Genomic DNA, 15,999 nt, shown 5'->3' on the forward strand with positions numbered 1-15,999 from the left:
AAACAGGAGATGACAGGGAGCATTACAGGTGTGGAAGAGTATAAGATACTACTGGCACAAGCAGTTCTAACCTTAGACACCTTCACAAAATAGATCTACTTTCTTACTTGCCGTTAGCAAGGCGATAATGGTCTCCACCAGGCACGGTGCGCTCTCCAGGAAGTCGGTACGCACCCAGACCAACTACCCGTTAAAAAGTGCAGCGGTTCAGGCCACCGGATGCAGGGAGTGTCTGAGCCTGTTGCTGCCATCGGCGGGAGGCAGAGAAACTGTGTGTGTGAGGTGTGAGCAGGTGGACGACCTGGTCCGCATGGTGGCGGAGCTCAAGGAGGAGGTGGAGAGGTTGAGGGATATCAGGGAGTGTGAGCGGGAGATCGACTGGTGGTGCGACTCCCTGCAGGGCCTCAAGGAGAGGTACCAGGCTGAGACACCCCAAATGTGGGTGGACCCCCTGCCCTGTCGCCGTCAGGCAGAGGGAGGGAATCTGGGAGTTGAGGAGGAATGGAGACAGGTCCCTGCTCGACATCACAGGCGATGCCCTCCCCTTCCGGCCCCACCTTCCCAGGTGCCCTTACGCAACAGGTTTGAGGCCCTGGAGATTGAGAGACCGGTGGGTGAGGAAGAGGTAGCAAGTGTACCCAGAAGGATGACTAGGGCGAGGAGGTCGACTCCACGCCTCAGGACTGCCTCCACCAAGAAAGACAGAAGGGTGATTGTTGTGGGAGACTCTCTCCTCAGGGGAACAGAGGGCCCTATTTGTCAGCCTGACCCTACCCGTAGGGAAGTCTGCTGCCTCCCTGGGGCCAAGGTCAGGGACGTTGCCAGGAAGCTTCCCAACCTGGTTCGCCCCTCTGACTATTATCCTCTTTTGATAGTCCAGGCAGGTAGTGATGACATTGAAGACAGAAGCCTGAGGGCTATTAAACGAGACTTTAGGGGACTGGGACGGTTAGTGGATGGAGCGGGAGTGCAGGTGGTGTTTACGTCCATCCCTACGGTGGCAGGGAGGGGTACAGAGAGGACATGGAAAGTCCACCTGTTAAACACGTGGCTCAGGGGCTGGTGCCAAGACAGAAATCTTGGGTTTTTCGACCATGGGGCACTTTACTCGACACCCGGCCTGATGGCCGCAGACGGGTCCCTATCTTTTAGGGGAAAACGGATCCTGGGCCAGGAGCTGGCAGGGCTCATTGAGAGGGCTTTAAACTAGGTAAGAAGGGGGATGGGGCTGAAGCAAGGTTTGTTGGAGCTGTGCCAGGGGGAACAATAGCAAGGCCGGGGGATAAGGCAATGGCCCAGCTGAAGTGCACCTACACCAATGCACGCAGCATGGGTAACAAACAGGAGGAGCTGGAAGCCATCGTGCAGCAGGCAGGCTACGACTTGGTTGCCATCACGGAAACGTGGTGGGACCAGTCTCATGACTGGAGTGCTGCGATGCCTGGCTATAAACTCTTCAGAAGGGACAGGCAGCACAGAAGGGGTGGTGGAGTGGCTCTCTATATTAGAGAGTGTTTCGATGTTGTAGAACTCGAGGCTGGGCATGACAAAGTCGAGTCCCTTTGGGTTAGGATCGGCGGGGCCAACAAGGCTAGCGTCCTGGTCGGGGTCTGTTACAGACCGCCGAACCAGGACGAGGAGACGGATGAGGAGTTCTACAGGCAGCTGGCAGAAGTTGCGAAATTGTCAGCGCTGGTTCTCGTGGGGGACTTCAACTTCCCTGACATATCCTGGAAGCACAACACAGCCCAGAGGAAGCAGTCTAGGAGGTTTCTGGAGAGTGTGGAAGATAGCTTCCTGACACAGCTGGTTAGTGAGCCTACCAGGGGTGGCGCCCCGCTAGACCTTCTCTTCACAAACAGAGAAGGACTGGTGGAGGATGTGATTGTCGGGAGTTGTCTTGGGCAGAGTGACCATGAAATGGTGGTTCTCTATTCTTGGCAAGGCCAGGAAGGGGACCAGTAAAACCACTGTATTGGACTTTCTGAGGGCTGACTTTGTGCTGCTGAGGACACTGGTTGGTAGAGTCCCTTGGGAGGCGGTTCTGAAGGGCAGAGGAGTCCAGGAAGGCTGGGCGCTCTTCAAGAGGGAAATCTTAATGGCGCAGGAACGGTCTGTCCCCACGTGCCCAAAGATGAGCTGGCAGGGAAGAAGACCAGCCTGGCTGAACAGAGAATTGTGGCTCGAGCTTAGAAGAAAAAAGAGGGTTTATAATCTTTGGAAAAGTGGGCAGGCCACTAGGGAGGACTATAAGGATATCGCGAGGCTGTGCAGGGACACAATTAGAAAAGCCAAAGCTCATCTGGAGCTCAATCTGGCTACTGCCTTTAAAGATAACAAAAAATGTTTTTATAAATACATCAACACGAAAAGGAGGACTAAGGAGAATCTCCATCCTTTACTGGATGCGGGGGGAAACTTAGTGACAAGAGATGAGGAAAAGGCTGAGGTGCTTAATGCCTTCTTCGCCTCAGTCTTTAACGGCAATTCCGATTGTTCTCTGGATACCCAGTACCCTGAACTGGTAGAAGGGGATGGGGCGAGACATGTGGCCCTCACTATCCATGAAGAAATGGTTGGTGACCTGGTACGGCACTTGGATGTGCACAAGTCGATGGGGCCGGATGGGATCCACCCAAGGGTACTGAGAGAACTGGCAGAGGAGCTGGCCAAGCCACTATCCATCATTTATCAACAGTCCTGGCTATCGGGGGAGGTCCCAGCTGACTGGCGGCTAGCAAATGTGACGCCCATCTACAAGAAGGGCCGGAGGACTGACCCGGGAAACTACAGGCCTGTCAGTTTGACCTCAGTGCCAGGGAAGCTCATGGAGCAGATTATCTCGAGAGTCATCACGCAGCACTTGAAGGGCAAGCAGGCGATCAGGCCCAGTCAGCATGGGTTTATGAAGGGCAGGTCCTGCTTGACGAACCTGATCTCCTTCTATGACAAAGTGACGCGCTGGGTGGATGAGGGAAAGGCTGTGGATGTGGTCTACCTTGACTTCAGCAAGGCTTTTGACACCGTTTCCCACAGCATTCTCCTCAAGAAACTGGCTGCTCTTGGCTTGGACTGGCGCACGCTTCGTTGGGTTAGAAACTGGCTGGATAGCCGGGCCCAAAGAGTCGTGGTAAATGGAGTCAAATCCAGTTGGAGGCCGGTCACTAGTGGCGTTCCCCAGGGCTCGGTGCTGGAGCCGGTCCTCTTCAATATCTTCATTGATGATCTGGATGAGGGCATTGAGTGCACCTTCAGTAAGTTTGCAGATGACACCAAGTTAGGTACGTGTGTCGATCTGCTCGAGGGTAGGAAGGCTCTGCAGGAGGATCTGGAGAGGCTGGACGGGTGGGCCTAGGTCAACTGCATGAAGTTCAACAAGGCCAAGTGCCGGGTCCTGCACCTGGGGCGCAATAACCCCAAGCAGAGCTACAGGCTGGGAGATGAGTGGTTGGAGAGCTGCCAGGCAGAGAAGGACCTGGGAGTGATGGTTGATAGTCGGCTGAATATGAGCCAGCAGTGTGCTCAGGTGGCCAAGAAGGCCAACAGCATCCTGGCCTGTATAAGAAACAGTGTGGCCAGCAGGGCCAGGGAGGTGATCATCCCCCTGTACTCGGCTCTGGTGAGGCCGCACCTCGAGTACTGTGTTCAGTTTTGGGCCCCTCGCTACAAGAAGGACATGGAGGTGCTCGAGCGAGTCCAGAGAAGGGCTACGAAGCTGGTGAGGGGCCTGGAGAACAAGTCTTATGAGGAGCGGCTGAGGGAGCTGGGCTTGTTCAGCCTGGAGAAAAGGAGGCTCAGGGGCGACCTTATCGCTCTCTACAGGTACCTCAAGGGAGGCTGTAGCGAGGTGGGGGTTGGCCTGTTTTCCCACGTGCCTGGTGACAGGACAAGGGGGAATGGGCTTAAGTTGCGCAAGGGGAGGTTTAGGTTGGATCTTAGGAAGAACTTCTTTACCGAAAGGGTTGTTAGACACTGGAACGGGCTGCCCAGGGAAGTGGTGGAGTCACCATCCCTGGAGGTCTTTAAAAGACGTTTAGATGTAGAGCTTAGGGATATGGTTTAGTGGGGACTGTTAGTGTTAGGTCAGAGGTTGGACTTGATGATCTTGAGGTCTCTTCCAACCTAGAAAATTATGTGATTCTGTGATTCTGTGATTCATGGTCTTACATCCTTGGAGATGTGAAATGAAAGTGCTTATAGGATATATCCTAAGCAACTGGACTGGGGGAAGGGAAGTCTGTGATGGCCAGGTTCAGGTAAACCCATGTTCTTGAATGGACAGCAAGAAAAATCTATCATGGAAGCTGAAGCCAAAGATGTCTGAAGCCTAGCAGATACTCAAAGCATGCAGGACACTGGCAACAGTCTGTCAGGGTCAGATTTAGCTGAATCGTCAATTTTCAGCCCGTATTGGGTTTATGTGGCAAGGTTTTGGCAGTTGGGAGCTGCAGGGGTGCCCTCTGTGAGCAGAGCCCAGCAGCTGCCCCATGTCAGATCAGAGCCAGCTCCAGCCGGCTCCAAAAGGGACCCACTGCTCAGAGCTGAGCCAGGGAGTGATGCTGGTTGGGCCTCTTGGAGAGCAGGTTGAAAAAAGGGGAAAAAAAACCTGCTGTGCCACAGCAGCTGGGAGAGAGGAGTGAGAAAATGGGAGACAACCAGCCTCGCAGACCCCAAGGTGAGTGCAGCAGGAGGGCAGGAGGTGCTCCAGGCAGGCAGCAGCAGTTCCCCTGCGGCCTGTGGAGAGGCCCCTGGTGGAGCAGGCTGTCCCCCTGCAGCCCATGGGTCCCACACGGAGCAGATCTCCACGCTGCAGCCCGTGGAGGAGCCCCCGGTGGAGCAAGTGGATGTGGCCTGGAGGAGGCTGCGGCCCATGGAGAGCCCCCGCAGGAGCAGGCCCCGGGCTGGAGCTGCAGCCCATGGAGAGGAGCCCACGCAGGAGCAGGGGTCTGGGGGGATCTGCCGCCCGTGGGGGACCCGTGCTGGAGCAGTTTGCTCCTGGGGGATGGACCCCATGGTACGGAGCTGTGTGGGAGCAGTTCTTGAAGAGCTGCTGCCTGTGGGCAGCCCCCGCAGGCTCAGCTGGGCAAGGACGGCATCTGTGGGAGGGACCCCATGGGGAGCAGGGGCAGGGAGTGACCGAAAAGGAGTGGCGGAGATGAAGGGTCAGGGACTGACCGCAGCCCCCATTCCCTGTTCCCCTGCACCCCTTGTGGGGAGGACACAGAAGAGGGTGGATGGGGCGGGGGGAGGGGGGGTGGAGGTGTTTTTAGTTTGCTTTTAGTTTCCCAGTGTTCTGCTTCGCTAGTGACAGTCAATAAATTACATTAATTCCCTATACTGAGACTGTTTTGCCTGTGACAACTGGTGAGCAAACTCCCCATCCTTATCTCAACCCTCGAGCCCTTTCCATCGTATTTTCTCCCTCTTTCCCTTTGAGGAGGGGGAGTGAGGGAGTGGTTTTGGTGGAGCTCAGTTGCATAGCGGGGTAAAACCTCCACACAGCCTGACCTGGAAAAACCTAGAAGGGAAACCATACTTACTTAGAGTAAGCAACTTTTGTTTTAGTACCCTTGATCTTTCCTTAATACAAGCATTTGACTACCAACTTCCCATCTTTGTGACATATATTTGATAACATGAATAACAACTTTTTGTATCTTGAGTAGGCTTAGAGGAAGGGAGAAGCTGCTAAATTTACCGCCCCAAAAAAGCCAAATGATACCCTCAAGGTTTGTTCTTACCCTCCAGTTACTAAATACATTTGGAGGAAGAATTGATACAAAGGGGAACTATGCAGCTGGTACAGAAAATTAAAGGGCTTTTAGGACATCTCCAGCAGTAAACCAGTTGTGTGAGTTCATAGGCAGGTGAGGAGCCTGTCTGAGATACTGATTTTGGAGTAGGGTATGAATGCAAGTAGGAGACCAAAGGAAGAAAAAGAGAATAAAGTTTATATACACAGCTTGCATGCTGCTTATACAAGTTGTTCCTCAGGCTTTATGTGGTACCCATGGAGCAGTGCTGCCAAAGCTTAAAATCTTGAGGCTTTTAAAACATTTTCCATTAATGCTGTTCTCTCCTTCAGTGTCTTGTGGATTCTGGCCCTTGCTTCAGAGATGATTGCCATTTCCACTTATAAACTTGAGGAGGAAGTCTTGCAAAAGCAATGTAGTCAGCTGTTGCAGCTTTGGGAAGAAGAAGGGGTATAGGTGTCAAAAAATGGGGTGTCCTCCTTAAGTGCTCCTTCAAACTGCAGATTCATGGCTCCAGGAAGAGAGTCAGTATCTTAGGACGGCAGCGAGAGAGGGGCAGTTAGAAAAGTTCTTGCTCCCATCTTTGCGGAGAAGCTTGAAACTACAACCCTAGGGCTCCTAGAGGAAGGAGATGAGGGATGGCTTTGCCTTCTTTTGCTGTGGGGGAGGCTTTGGTTTTCCAGGCAGCAAGGACTGACATAAGACTTGTGATTATTATGATAAACCTGATTCTGTGACATTGAGGCCTTCTCTGTTCTTCATGGCTTTTTTTCAGTGCCAGGTAAAAGGAAACAAACTGGTCCAACTAGACATGAACATATTTTTAAAGGTTTTTTGCAACTTTTCTGCTGTGCTTCACCTTTTTCTCAAGTGGAAAAAAAAAAAAAAGAAAAAAAAAAAAAAAAGAGGATTTGGAGAGTGGAGAATGTGGTACAGAGCAATAATTGCCACAGCACACCTAGAATCAGCTGCCAAGAAGACAGGGAACTGCACCAGGTGCATCGATGCATCATTGGTCTGTGCATCGTCAGCCTTTATTGGACTCTACAGTGACATGGAAAAGATGAAAGCAATCTTTTGTAGTCTCTTCTGAAAGGATTGAACCTCTTCCAGTGCTGCAGTTATGTATTTTAATGAATATGAAGTTCAACAGGATGGATTAGGCCATTAAGACAAGAGCATGGAGTTCTTCCCATTTAGAAGGAAAACAATCAAAACCTGAAGTTTGGACTCATCATTCAAGCTGCAGCACCAATGCACTTTAGAGGTGACTGTAGTAAGAAAATTAATATTCCTCTCCCTTTCCTTGGCACTCCTCAATCTGTGTATTAAGCCCGTGGGCTTGTAACAAACAGATTTTCCATATAAATATACAACACGTAATTCAGTATATGAGGCTGATTCTTGTGATTAACATATTAATTTTAGTCCTGTTGCTCAATGATCATACCTCTTGCTGTTCTGCATTATCTGTCATTTCCCAGGGATGTTTGCTTGCCAAAAGTACCCATCATTAAGCAAAATGCTGCTAAAATGCTGCAAAGATCTTGGGCTTTTGTTCTTTACTTTGGCCCAGACCTCAGGGGAGATTTTTCTGTGGGGTTAAAGGGATTTCCTGTAGATCCTAAGAATGCCCAGGTCTTTGGCTAGATACAGCCACTTCTCCAGTACCTTTTGGTTTTCCCTCCCCTAAAGAGTCCCCATGCTGTCCTTCACTTCTGTGAACCATGCAGAGGAAAAGTTAGGGTAGCAGAGAAAGCTCTACTGCTGAGTATGGAGCCTGCTTATCTACACAGGTGATGGACGATGTGGACGTCACAAATGCAGTTTTTATGAAACCGTATCAGTAAAAAGGAACACCTAGGCACTGAGTCCACAACATTGTGCCTACTGTGATAGAGTATTTAGCACAATTCCCATTCACAAATAATTCATGCTGATCAGCTGGATCAGCATCAATCTTAGGTTCTGCACGCTGCTCTTCCTTCATTCATTCATTAACTGCTTTAAGCTTGTTTAACCATGCTAATAATAGGCAAAAAAAAAGGTTTTGATTTACAGGGTTATCTTCTCAATATGAACACTTTCAAGTTCATTATCAGTTTCAGAATGTGGCTCCAAGTGAGATAAAACCTTTGGCTCATGAATATTGTTAATAATGCTCTGCATGCTAATGAATTGGGCTTCTGTATTTAGAAGCCAAATAAAAAGCAAGCCTAGGTGAATCAGCATAAGCTCTACTACTGAGCTATCTTGATCTCATCCAGTGACACTACTGATCCCTATTTAATCATACCAGATGACAGTACCGAAAGGAGATAAAAAGGAAAAACTGGCATCTATGACTGGGTAACAAATCTAAAAGCTGTTGCAGTTCTGCTGGGTAGAGAGGCTATAATTTCCTTTAAGATTACAGAGGTTTTACGACTACTGGATTTGGATCATCGTGTCCTATTGGTTATGTCTCTGACCTTGCACACAGCTCTGCTTGGCATGCAAAAGTAACCCATGTCTCAGCTGAAAAAAATGAGGAGCTCGACACTTGGAGAAAGCCCCGCTGCGTTCAGGCTATGCCAGGGGGGCGGAAGAGGAGCGGGGCAGCATCAGCCACCGCGTGTTGAACCAGGAGGGGACCCAGGGGAGGAAGAAGCAGCGAGTGCTGGTGCAGCCACTAGGTGGGACCTGCAGCCTTCGTCGCAGGGGTGCTGAAGGGAGGGTGTGAGGCCCCTGAAGCACGTTCCCCCGTCTGCGGCTCCGCGCAGGAAGCCTCGACTTTTCCCTCCCATATGGTGCCAGAGCTAACATTAGAAGCGTTCAGCTTGCGCAAAGCACCAGTTCAGGAAAAAAGTTAGGAGGCTGTTCCTAACCAACACAAAATTCTTCATCCACTTGCCCCCGCATGCCATCTGCCCGGTTCATCACCCGTGTGAGGGCAAATTGGAAGCAATCCCAGGGCAAACAGCCCGGTGAGAGGGAAGAGAGCAGAAAGGAGAATCTGTCCCCAGGAGTCCTGCCTGCGCCATTTGTCAGACTGGCATCGTAAGTAACCACAGCACCCGTCTCAGTGGTGTACCTGCCGAAGGGCAGCTCTCTGCTGTGGTGGCAAGCAGCGCGGTCTGTCGGCCGAGCATTCGCGCCTCCCGAGAAACACCGGGGTGCCAGCTGGAATGGGCAGTGTGACCAGCCTGAAGTCCTGGCCATGTCCCCCTGCTAGGCAGAAATGTAATCATCTGGGGCAATAAATAAAGGTGAGGTGGTCTCTTTCACGGTTCACAGACTTGTTTTTTCCAGCTGAGTCTTTCCTTGCTTGTTTTGCCCCATTCCCCCTGTTTACTGTCTTACTCCTGGGCTCTCAAGGCAAATTCTCGTCAGAATATTTGCTTGTAACTCGGTGTTATTTTTAAGCACAGGTTCAGGAAAGTCAGATCTTTTACTTTCTGCTTTCAGCACAAGATCTGACATGCCAGAGATCCAGCATTAGGGAGCAACCCCACTGGATTCTGCCACCGCATGGGCAATGCACATGCCTACGTTGCAGGCAGCATTAGGACTTCCTATGCCATTCCCTTGTCTCCACAGGGTGCACCATATGCTTTCCTGAGAGCTGCAGGAGAGGATCTTTCCCCTCACACAGACACTCTGCAGCGTGGTGGGCTGTGAAGGAAGCTGGGTTTCTGTGAGAGCTGTCCAAGTACCACACAGGAGCTCTTACACACCTGATCAGAGGGATGGAGCTGCTCCGCTCAGCTGGCTGCAGTGCATGTTGCTGCGGTTGACTGGTGAAGACAACATATCCCTGAGACAGAAATGGTTTTGTCTTTTAATAGCTGTACTAGAGCTTGCTGTATCACAGACACTTATAGCTTGCCCTGTCTTCTCGCTCCTGTTGTGGGATGTATTTGACTTCAAGGCAGATTGTGTGTTTGCTACTGGTTGTGGACAGAAGCTGGCATTTTCAGTGAGGCTGGTGTGTTACCTCTAACGTTTTATACCTCTGGACATAATTATCACAAGTTTTTTGGATGTGAGAAAGCAAGCAAGGGACTATACTAAACTACATAAAAAGAAAGCGATGGTTTGTCTCTCTTGAAGCCATTCTCAGTGTACTGGGTCCTTGTAAAGATGTGTATCTTCTGTAACTAAATAGATAGGAAACCATGTCAGAAGTAACTCAGAGATTGCTGGAGCTCATCTGCCTGGGGGACAGAACCCATGACTAAAGGAGCAGCTTTCTTTGTATTTTGGAGCCTCCAAATACAGGATTTACACAGACAACAGATGGAAGGAGGAGTGAAAACAATCAGCTGGCGGTATGTCCCGTGGTAATGAATACTCAAGTCCTGTTTGTAAATAACACAAATAACGCTTTGCCAATCTCAAAGACCAGTTGGAGCCAGAGCCCTTTCAAAAAGCTAACTTTCTGTGGAGAAGAACATCCCCAGTGCTGTGTGGCTCTCCAAGTTTTAGAAGAGACCTGGCTTCCTACTGCAAAACTTCTTTTTTCTTCTGTCTGGACACACTTACACTTTCTTGCTGTAAACTTGATTCGTAGCTTTACTCCAGAAAGGGCACGTCAGATGGGAAGATAAACAGACGTAGAAGAATGATGAGGCTTTTTGCAATATCATCACCTTGGCAAAGGAGGAAGACAGTCTTATGAAGCCTGCTGGACACTTGTTCATGAATTGATGCTGTTGTATTAATGATGGAGTTCCAGTCTAGTCTTCAATGGCTCCATAAAATAGCTAGTCATAGCACAGTATGGAGAAAAAAAGCAAAAGCCTTGTGTATGCAGTGACAAATAAATAAGAGAAGCAGAAAAGTTAAGAAGGAACTAAATCAAGTAAGTTAGCATCTACTTGAGAACCAGTCACCAATTCCACACCTGGAAAATGCTGAAGTGGCTATAATACATATTTTTCTGAAGCATTTGGTTAGTTTACAGGAACACTTCACCTGCTTCTTCAATGGACATTTAGAACATTAAGCAGCTGCTCAGTGAATATTAGCCTCTAAAGATCCACTGGGACTCTATCTGCAAGCTGCAAACCTTTACGTATCAGTATGCAGGGGTCTTGGATTGCACAAAATCCTTTCCTCTCACAGTGCTGCTTCTTTTCCTCCAAACCCTTTAAGCCATGCTGCAGATTTATTGTTTCACTCTGATACCCTCAAGAGGTTCTGTTAGGCAACTAATGACGAAAAGCAAGGAGGCTAAAATGTGTCTATTTCTGAGAATATTCTCAAGTGATTCCCTTTGAGATCAGTGGCCAACAGCAACAAATGCCTTGGTCATACAGACCTTGGGAGTATCCAAGACGTAACTGGTAAACAATGAAAGACTGAAGAGCAAAGATTTATTAAAGGTGCAAGATCTTAGCAAGAATGGAGTGCTAATGAGGGAGGAAAGCCCAGGAATCACTCTTGTAGTGCTGCTTTTAAACAGAAATACAGGGCAGGATCTGATGAAGTATATCCAGGCAACCTTTGCATTTTAATCTCCTTATGATATATACATACATTTGTATCAAGATTTGAAAGCACTATGGGAAAACTGTTCATAAGAGTTACTAACCATGCAGGCAGGTAGGGCACAGTTAAGCTGAATGCTCCTGATGCGTGACTGCATTTTTATGACATTCAGCCACAGACACGGTGGCTTCTTCCACTTGCCATTGGACATCAACCAACCTAGCCAGTCAAAACTGGATTATTTCATCGCAGCCAATGAACCAGTAAAATGTTATACAGAATAACTGGGGATTTATTTATTCTCTCTGCTTGAATGCTTTGCTGCTAATAGCTGCAGCTGTCACAGATAGGCGTATAAATGGGCTTGGAAGTTCAAGGGCCTGCATGCTGGAATGCCTTGCTTAAGTGGGCACAAGGGAACGTGAGCTGTGATCTGCTCCTGCTCATACAGACTGCAGGAGGAAAAACTTGTAAAAAAATATTTTTCTCTTTTACTTCCTCTGGTTGTTTGCTAGAGTCATCTGGAGACGCCAAAGAGAACAAGGTGATACGGGCAGCAGCAAAACAAGGGCATAGTGCAAGGGTACCTAACCAGTGGTAAGAACAGCTGGATTTCCAAACTATTCAGTGCCTGGTCTGCTTGGTGACCTCCTAAGTCCAGGTGATCTTGCTGTTTGGACATGATACATTTTTTTGGTGGAATGACTGCAGTTTCTGACACAATTTTCCTGTATAGATGACCCTGAGTAACTACAGGATGCACGTACCACTTTGGCTGTAATCCCACCTGAAGTACCTCAGCTATCCTTAATGGCTGTGCTGGGATTGCTTATTGGAGCTGTGCCACGGTACAGAAAAAAAAATTGATGATTTGTGGGGCCAAAAGACCAAGGCATTTAAAATAAAACTTCAAAGGCCTATGGCTGATTTCTGTGTTTAACTACCTGGTAACAAAGAATGAGAACAGCTGGCCTATTAATTAAAAAATGGGCACCTTCCTGCAAGCACTTAAACATTCAAATCTGTTCCGGTGAGTTATCTGAAAAGCACCTGCCCTCAGGAGAGGACTCTGTGCTTTAGAGTACAGCTGGATGCAGGCACCCAGACTCTCGGGAAGGTGAGATGTTGTTTTAGATCCCACTGATTAGTTCTCGGTAGCTCCTTGCTAGAGAATTATGTGGTCTCAGCACAGCCATCTGATCTCTTTGTGCTCTGTGAACAGCTACCAGGCTAACTCAGGATCGTGCTGCTCCTACGCTTGCTACAAAATGCTATTTTCCCGCCAGGAACTGCGTTGCAGGTAGGACCATGGTGACTTAATTGCAGGAAGAGTCAAGGACAGACCCAAGTGTAACATGCCCGCTCATGGAGCTAAGGCAGGCATGGCTGAGCTAAGTGGACAAGCAAGCAAACAAAAATAGACTGTACAATGAACTACAGGGCTTCTATTGAGACCTGTCAGCAAATCCCCATAAAGCATTCGAGGATGACAGACAGAGCCCTGCACCTTATAACTCACTTGCTGTGGGACGCTGAGCCTTCTGCTGCTGGGAAAGCAGATGTAGCTGGCAAGTGTTCTCTATATTAGAGATGAAGAAAGACCATGCTGTTTACCAGGCACTTGGATGCGGGATCAACCTACCCTACACTATTTGAATAAAAACAACTGTCCGGGTTTATTCTTGGCCCATGGCCAATTTAGGGCAATTTCAGTAGGTACTGGTTCACACTTGAGGAGTAGCTTTAACATTTTTTCCACTCTCTGCTGTACTTTGAAAGCATGCACTTCATTTGTATAGATCAGTTAAAACATGGTGACTTGAGTAACAGAATTTATTGAAATACTGCAACTGCAAGGAATTAAGGAGGCTAGCACTTATGAGAGATGTCAGAAAATACCTGGATTTTAGAATACGTTGGCAAATATTTGATCAAGACTTTCAGAGCATATGTCACAAGCAAACACATAATTGCCCTACCTGTTAAGTCACAAGTGGTGTTTAGTGAAGCAGAATTGTGTGAGACCAAAGGCAGATCTTGCCCAGGAAAACCAGATTGCTTTCATGTCTGCAAAGAACAGACATTTAAGTGTGGAAAGCTACCCAAGCCAGAAAAAGAAGCCGCCAAGATATCTATAGATGACTACACAGACCTTGCCAAATCATTAACAGACATTGGCAGGGATGGGAAATGTGAAATTGTTTTTGCATGGTGGGATTTGGTCGAGGGGGAGCAACGTAAGGCAAATTGGCCTTGAGGTTTACAGGCATGCTTTCTGTACTAGTTTAAAAGAAACTGAAATAACTGAGGAAACTGAGGCAAGGACACCACATTCAGGCCTCAGCTTCTATTAGGGGCTGCAATTTTATCTATTGCAGAGCCTGATAGTAGCACACTGCACAGGCAGAATCCCTTCTGGAGCACTGTAGCTGATAAGCATGTATACTCAAAGGCTTGGTTTTTCTTCCCAGCTTCCTGGAAAATAGCTCCATAGTTGAATGCTAGCCTATCCTGCAGTGCTCTTCTCATGTGCCTGGGGTGCTTGGTTTAGTCATTTGTTGTATAAATGCAACTTCTGTTGGTCTAGTAATTATCTGCTGAGCCACCGTGTTTTGTAAACCTCTAGCTGGGTTTTCTAGGCATGCTTTATTTAAAAAACGTTCTCACTGAACTGGCAGTGAAAAAAGAGCTAAAGCTCCTAAGAAAATTAGTTTTCCTCTTTTTCATTTTTTTTCCTCTTACCCATTAGTTTTTGCTGCTTCTGTTATTTTTGCTTTTGGGACAAGTCATAACTATACACTGGGAAGTGCTGACTACTTTTAGAGAGGAGTGATTCTGACTCTCTTTCTGGCTCAGCTAGCATTTATTATGGTGCTTTTTAGTCTTGTACCCTGGACATGTGCTGAAATCCTGAACACCAAACTGGTTACAGGTCTCCTGTTACTGCTAGCAGTGCACCCGAAGTGCCAGGCTGCTGCACCTTACTTGGGTTAGTATGGGATGTAGTGGGTGAGACAACATGGAATTCCTTCGGGTCAGAGTCCTGAAAAAAAGTGATTATTTGACTTGCTCTGACACATTAAGTCCCATCAGCTGGTCAGCTCAACTATCTGGGCCCTGCCAGCTGCAGGAGATGCAATGATAGTCTCATGGCTGTTACCTTCCAGCTGCAATGTTGTAGTTAGTTGGACTAAAGCAATTAAACACTAAGCTTCAAAGCCCTAAAAAACTTATCTCCAACATCTCATCTATTACAGGTTGTAATAGTATAACCCCGGTTTTCCACCTGCAGCTTTGCATGGGTAGCGTGCAGGAAGGTGACCAAACCCCTGAGCAGACAGCCCATTAGCACAGGATGCCTGTTTTAATAGATCAAAAATAGCTCTTGAAAGTTGTAGCAAAGGATCTTGCTCTGATGCCCCTCAAGCATCAGACGTTACTTGGGCAATGGCCCAACTCCTTTATATTTCAGGACCTCTACCACGTGGAAACCAATTAGGGATCAATAATGCACTCTTAAAGGGAGTGCTCACTTTAAACAGATCTTTACTTGTTGGGTTGCAACTTCAGTGTAACAAACTGCTAGGATGTTGTACATATCTGACTCTTGTGCATCTCCGACACCACCTCCCATAAGCTTCTCTCTTCCCAACCCCTCCCTTCCAGATAATGGGTGCATGCTTTCCCTTCAAGGAGTATTTTGGTTGCTTTTAGGTAACAGGAGTACAACAGCGCTGTTCCCAAAAGGAGATGGCAGATGTGCTTTATCAACTTCACCAGGTCTTTTGTTCTGCTGATTCACTCTGCGATGCCCAGTGCAGGATCAGGACTGCTCCAACATCTGGATATTACTGGGCAGGCAAGCAGCAGGACCCCAGCCTTGCCCGAACTGGGATACCGTTTATCTGTGCTCCTTTCCAGCCCTTCCTACTATCAATACACCAGCCTGAGAAGGGATCACCTCCTCCTCTGGGAGGAGCAGCACACCCACTGAATTATAATCATACCACGAAATTTTTGCCCCTGAGCACCCGCTACATCCAGGGGCTGTCGCAAATCTACTGGGTTGCCTCTGGACTTTATTTCCTTCCCATTCTGACACTAAGATCCAGAAAACAGTCAGAGCAGGAGAATAAAAGTGTGAGGCTAAGTTGTAGCTGAAAACCTAGCTCCTTGACGGGAACTGTGAGCGTTTGGAACTCCTTTAGGGAACAATAAACTGACCTCTGCTATCCTGTGTACAATTTTTAAGCTGGGTAAGAGACTAAACTGTAACGCTATGAAGTGTGTTTAATAAAAATGCTCTCAGCTCTGACATCGCTGGAGTTACCTTCAAGCTGTGCAGACTGTTGCTGAGTACTGCAGATAATCTGCTTACTTGCCCTAACTACCCTTTGCTAGTAATGCTCTCCCTGGACTTAAATAAAGATATTAACAGCAATTCGTCTCACAGAAGTCAGTGCTAATCTTAACTTGCTTTAGTGGTGAGCTTTGCCTCTGTGAGAAACAAAGTTGTGTTTTTGCAGTAGAGAATTGTTTTTCTTTATTCCAAGGGAGTTGTGTAGTCATAATAAGGAGAAATGCTATGTAGCTAAGTGGACAGTACAAGGCCTCACTGTTCCAAAACAAGGTAGAAGCTTGAGAAAAAGAGGATGAGCAGTGTGAGAACAATAAAACAAAGATCACAAGTTCTCAAAATATAAGAAAGGAGAAATTAAAGGGTTGAAAAAAAGAAAAATTGTACATATATGGTATAGAGGAGCATTAAGTGAAC

The sequence above is a fragment of the Oxyura jamaicensis genome, chromosome 2, assembly GCF_011077185.1.
Source record: "Oxyura jamaicensis isolate SHBP4307 breed ruddy duck chromosome 2, BPBGC_Ojam_1.0, whole genome shotgun sequence".
NCBI lineage: Eukaryota > Metazoa > Chordata > Aves > Anseriformes > Anatidae > Oxyura > Oxyura jamaicensis.